The sequence below is a fragment of the Gracilinanus agilis genome, chromosome 4 (genome assembly GCF_016433145.1).
Source record: "Gracilinanus agilis isolate LMUSP501 chromosome 4, AgileGrace, whole genome shotgun sequence".
Taxonomy (NCBI): domain Eukaryota; kingdom Metazoa; phylum Chordata; class Mammalia; order Didelphimorphia; family Didelphidae; genus Gracilinanus; species Gracilinanus agilis.
Window position 1 is genome coordinate 33,301,877 of NC_058133.1, and position 6,712 is coordinate 33,308,588.

General features: G+C 36.4%; 1 pseudogene; it reads left to right on the forward strand.

Annotated features, from left to right (window-relative positions):
* The first annotated feature begins 573 nt into the window (after positions 1–573).
* On the forward strand, positions 574–1,279 carry LOC123245829 (annotated as a pseudogene).
* The last annotated feature ends 5,433 nt before the right edge of the window (positions 1,280–6,712 follow it).

Genomic DNA, 6,712 nt, shown 5'->3' on the forward strand with positions numbered 1-6,712 from the left:
GAAGAATAGACAAAGTGATCTCACATTATTGGGGAGCATAAGTAGGAGAAAAGAGGGAAGAATTGGGGGAGCAAACAACACTTGAGTGTCACTGTCATCTGAACTAGGCCCAGGAAGTAGGAATACACATACATAGTTGAGCAAAGAAATACATTTCATTCAATGGGAAAATAGGAGGGAAAGGAAGGAAGGAGAAGCAAATAAGAGAAAGTGGTAAATGCATTCCAGTCATATGAGATGATCAGTACAAAGACTGGACAGGAGAATCAGTGCTGTCTTTTAGGAACAGAGAGACCTGTTGGGTTGGACAACAGATTGTAGGAAGCAAAGTGATGTCCAATTGTTCTGAAAAGATATGCTGGGGTCATGTTGAGTAGGACTTGAAAAGCTAAGCAGAGGAGTTTGTATTTGATCCTAGAGGCAATAGGAAGCCATTGGCTTTGAAGAGCCGTTTAGGAGGCACCTTCTGGCAGTGTGAGGAAGACCAGATAGGAAAGAAGTTGGGGAACGGGACATTCTTATGGAGTAAATGGGCCTGGGTGCAGTCGATTTTCCAGGGCACAAGTATGCACCATGACATCCAGCTGCAAAATAGGTCCATCCATCCCCAACAATTTCATGGACTGCCTGGAGACTGAATGCACCTAGGAGGTAGATTCCCAGGCTGACTATCTCTAGCATGTATCTTGACTTATTCTCTTTTATTACCTCATATACCTTTAGAACTTGGATCCCTCCACTTCAGGCATTTTGTTCCAGATATCACCTTTGGTCAACCTTTGTTATAAAGCCTTTGAAAGGAGACAGGCCCAGATCCTTTCATTGACATGCATATGATGGTTTCTAGACTGGAACAATGAGTAAAGCCAATGGTTATAGCAAGAACAAATATTTTCATCTGAAAGCTAGTGAGACCCTTGGAATGCTGATTAGAGATGTTCAAGAGAATGAGATGAAGGATGATCTTGCTATTAAACATGGCACTATAATTGAGTTTTTGGTACCACAGGCCAACCAAATAGATATGGCCTTAGTTATGGCAATGGAACCTGGTTTTAGAGAGCAGAAGTTTATGGAAGATACCAAAGGTTCATTGGGTGAAGTCCCAATTTTCTTCTCTGGATGTAGAGGTGGATGGTAGAGCAGGTCCTGATACAGTTCATTAATGTGCAGAAACAGAGGCCATTATGATTGTGGTAGTGTTATCATGAAGAGAGAAGATCCTAGATCTGTCGTCATTCTCCTGAGAAATGTTTGTTCAGAAACACTCTTTGGATAGATGAGGTCTGAAGGAAGCTATAATTCTCAAGACCAGTCTCCGTCCTAGACCAGCTTATTTCGCCTCATTTTCACCTAGTACAAGAGAGCATAAGCTCTAGAATTGTGTTGCTGCTGATGAAATGGCACCACTGTCTATCCTGAGTAGCCAGTCTTCTTGTCAGTAACTTCAACAAATAAGCTGTTATAATGAGAATGGAAATAGGTGCATATATGATAACCACTAGGGTTTTAATAGTTGAGAATTAAATTTTTATCTGATTAAGAATACACTTTTTACTGGAAGACTTGATAAAAGAAAAAAAAGAATACATTATCATTTCTCATATTGAAATTGAAAAGTCAAATTGCATCTCAAAGGCAGAAGAAAAAATAGCAGTTTTTACTTAAAAAAGGACTAAAATGGACAATATTCTTACTCTTAAAGAACTCTCAAATCAAGTGTTCATGCATCATTAATAAAAAAGTTTGCATTGTTTATTAGCATCTTTAAAACCCACAATTGTTCTTTTGTTTGCATTATCTGTTGATTTTTATATATGCAATTTGTCTGTGTGACTGGGCTTAGTTTCTTGGGGAAAAAACCTATAGGCTCAGTGCTTTGAGTGAAATGAGATGATGTCTTTTATTTTTATTTATTTTTTTTAGAAACCCTTACCTTTCATTGTAGAATCAATACTGTATATTGGTTCTAAGACAGAAGAGTGGTAAGGGCAAGGCAATGGGGGTTAAGTAACTTGCCTAGGGTCACACAGCTAGGAAGTGTCTGAGGCTAGATTTGAACCCAGGACCTCCCATCTCTGGGCCTGGCTCTCAATCCACTGAGCCACTGAGCTGCCCCTGAGATAATGCCTGTTAAAGTTTTATTTCCTCCCGGTCCCTCCCTCCCCCTTTGCACTTGGCTTGGTTATATTTTTGTTTGTGCCCAATCACCCTCCTTGATATTTCCTTAGTTGACCAACACAAACCATTCCCCACTTTTTCCTTTTAGTTTTGACAGTAGCCTACTTTGAACTTAATTATAAGACAACTGAGGAGAATACTGTTTACAAATGTTTTATTTTTTATATGTCTTATTAAAAAAACATTTATTTCAGGGGCTTTCATGCCTATAGCAAAATATGTTCAACACTTGTTGCACAGGAACTGACTTCTCTCTTTTTCCATAAAAGAGGTTCAGAAGTATGGCCTAAGAGAGTTCTTCAGGTAGCTGACTAGTACTCAGCAAATAATAAGGAAATGGTAGCTGGGCCTATCCCATGATTCTCATTGATGGCTTCTTTAGAGAACTGATCATTTGATTGCACTAGTTCCAACTTAGATAATTAATGCTTTGATTTGGCCCCAGACCTAATATCCCCTTTCATGTTTCAGAACACTAATGTGCTTCTTGTATCCTGGATCTCATTTAATTCTGCTAACACTCTTAAGGGAAGGGAAGAAGTTATTGTTTCCATTTTATAGCCGAGGAAACTAAAGCTTAGAGCAGAATGTTAAGGCAGGAGATAGTAATCCCCTTCTTAATCAGGTACCTGTGTATGGGATTTGGAGTTAGGACCTATATTACTTGTATGATGTTGACAGGACTCCAGAGTCTTCTTCCAAGGTCCTTCACATTTCTAAATGTATGAGGCTAGGCCGTTAATAGGAGTATGTCTGACAATTTATTCTTTCTCTTCTGTTGAAGATGGTAATACAGAATTACCCAATGATCAAAGATTTATAACTATGGTACTTAAGTAAATATTTAGATAATAACCATATTGACTGCTTCAAGAAAACAGGACAAGCAGAACTTAATCCTCAGGCTTATCTGGATATTTATGCCTTCAGTTAAAGTGTATTTACTTGTAAATATTTAATATTTGTTGAATGAGTGAATAGAATGTAGACACTGGGTTTGAAGTATAAGATACATAGTTTTTTTAGGGGGGTTTCAATAAGACTCTGACTTGCTTGGTCATTGTGCCTTGAGGAACAGGAAAAGGAAGATTTTGAAATCATAAATACAAAATTTCACAAAGCAAGCTAGTGAAAATTAAGTTGGGCTACCAACGTCCTTTTTTGAAGTTTTTTTTCATGATGTTTTATATATCTTATGAAAGGACTATAATATGTATTATGCTAGTATTTTAATCACATTCACACTACAAAAGCCATATAGAAATAATATTAATTTTAAAACTTACATAGAACATCATGGTATGAGACAAGACAGCAAGATTCAAGTTTAATTTTCCAGAAAATCTGTAAAATTTTTGTTTAACAATAAATATACAGTGAAGCTACCAAAAAAAATCACTTTGGAATTAAGCAAATAAAACAGCTAAAATGTCCATACCCTATGACCCAGAGGTTTTACTATTAGACTTCTACTTGAAGGACACAGTCAATAAGAAGAAAGACCCTATGTGCACCAAAATATTTAAGAAAGCATTTTTTTGTGATAGTGAAGAATTAGAACCAAAGTAGATGCTGATCAGTTGGGGAATGACTAAACAAATTATGGTAGATGAATGTAATGGAATATGGAAGATAGAGCCAAGATGATGAAACATCAAGAAGCTCTGTCCTAAAATTCCTCCAAACTGATCCTCATGAGTAAAATCCAAGAGTCACAAGGAATAATTTTTCCAGCCCAGGTTGTCAGAGGAAGAAAATTTTGTGGATAGTGGAAAAGGGGTCTGTCTAGGAATTCTTTGCACACAGATTACTACATAGCCCAGGGAGATATTGTATATTGGGGTAAGCAGAGGTCCCAGACTCATAGAGGGGAACACTTAGATCTATACTAGGGGACCTCAACTGGAACAGGTGCTGGGTAACTTTGTTGCTTACTGCCCAATTCTTAGTCACAGATATATGTTAGAAAGTTCTGAGTCAGAAGGGTCACACTTTGTTCTGGCTCAGATCCAGGCCCTAGGTGGTAAGAGTGGAAGAGGAAGGAAGCTGAGGGAAAATTATCTTACATGATTAGGGTATATTAGTAGACTTCTATACCAAGGCTGAAAGATGGGGAGGTGACCGAACTAGTCAAAAGAAGGAAGAATAACATACATACACAGAGCTGGATACAGAAATATATTTCACTCAATAGGGAAATAGGAAGGAAAAGGGAGAAAGGAGAATTAGTGAGAGGGCAAATTAATGGAGGAATTAGTATTAAGGAAAACAAACTCCACCTAAAGATGTACAAAAATAATACTTTTTGTAGTACCAAAAAAATGGGAATCTGAGGAAGCGTTTGTCAGTTTTAGAATGACTCAAGAGGTTGTACAAATATATGTGGCACTGCTGGTGGAGTTCTGAATTGGTCCAACCATTCTGGATAGCAATTTGGAACTATGCCCCAAAGGGCTTTAAAAGACTGCCTGCCCTTTGATCCAGTCATACCACTGCTGAGTTTAAACCCCAAAGAGATAATAAGGAAAAACACTTGTACAAAAATATTTATAGCTGCGCTCTTTGTGGTGGCAAAAATTTGGAAAATGAGGGGGTGTCAATCGATTTGGGAAATGATTCAATTGTAGTATATGTTGGTGATGGAATATTATTGTGCTGAAAGGAATAAAGAAATAGAAGGATTCCATGTGAACTGGAACAACCTCCAGAACTGGAACTGATGCATAATGAAAGAAGCAGAACCAGGAGAACATTGTACACAGAGACTGATACATTATGGCACAATCAAATGTAACTGACTTTTCTACTAGCAGCAATGCAATGATCCAGGACAATTCTGAGGAACTTAGGAACGCTACCAACATCGAGAGAAAGAACTATGGAAATAGAAATGCATTAGAAAAACTATGTGATTGATCACATAGTACGATAGGGATATAATTGAGGTTTTGATGTTAAAGGATGACTCTACTGGAGATATGAATAACATGGAAATAGGTTTTGAACTATGATTCTTATATAACCCAGTGGAATTGCTTGTCAGCGCTGGGAGGGGGAATCATGAATCAGTTAACTATGGAAAAATATTCTAAATAAAAAATAAAAATAAAATAAAATAAAGATTCCGAATTAAAAAAATAAATGTATGTGGCAGAATATTGTTATATTGTGAGAAATGATAAAGGAAATTATTTTTAAAATACTGCAAATATTTTATATTAACTAATGTATGTTGAAGTAAACAGGATAGGAGAACAATTTATATAATGATAATAATATGGCAAAGGCAAGCAACTTTGAAAGAACTAGAAATTCTCATCATTGTACCAATGATTCTATAGGACTAATGATTAAACACATTACCTCTTGACAGAGAAATAAAGGACTCAGAATAAAGAATGAGACGTAATATTTTGGACATGGTTAATGTGGAAATTAATTTTGTTTGACTATACATGTTTATAACAAGGGTTTTGTTTTTATTTCATTTGGAAGAGGACTCAGGTGTAAAGAGAGAAGGCAGATTTTTGCTAGTTGAAAAAAATATACAAAACTTTATAAATAGTGAACTAAATGACAAATATGAGTCCAGAGAAGCCTGAAAAGTTCTACATAAACTGATGCAAAGTGGAGTAAGCAGAGCCAAGAAAATAATATATACAATGACTACAACAATGTAAATAGATCATTCACAGAACAATCAATGAATGTTGCAAAATTACAGAGAATAACCATGGCTCAGAAGAAGAGAAATGAGCCCGTCATCTCCACCACAGCCCTTTCCAGAGCTGAGAAGTCCACAGGTGTTTTCCATTGCATTTATTTTCCAACTTTAAAAATGTATTAATCTGTTACACTGATTTTTTTCTCTTTTTATATTTAAAATATTATTTATTTTGTAGGATGATTCTCAGGAAGTGAGAGGGAGGATATTAAGAGAAATGATTGTGATGGGGAAAAAGTGTCAACAATTAAAGAAACCATTATTTTTAAAAGATGAAGGCTTTTGCAGTTGTCTGGGAAAGAAGTGATAAGGATCAATATTAGGATGTGCCAGTGTCAATAGAGAGAATTGGGGCATAGTTGAAAGATATCATGAAGAGAAAGGTGTCAAGACTTGTCAACAAATTGGATACATGTGGTGAGTGTGTTGGCAGTTTAAGAAAGGTAAAACTTAGGAATTGGAGATGACACTAAAGTTTCGAACCTTAATGACTTAGAGGATGGTGATATTTTCAGAAATATAGGAAAGAGGGATAGTTTTTAGGGAAAGACAGTAAATTCTGTTTTGGAGATGTTGAGTTTATAATGTCTTCTGATCTCCTTGCTTCCTGTCTCTCCTCATTCCAATCTAGTCTCTACTCAGATGCTAAAGTAATTTTTGAAAGTGTAGCTTTGACTGTATTATGCAGTTCGGTGAGCTCCAGTGGTACCCTGTTATTTCTGAGATCGAAAATACAATTTTCTATTTGACCTTTAAAGTTTTTCATAACCTGGCCCCTTCCTACCTTTCCAGCCTTGTTAGTCATCA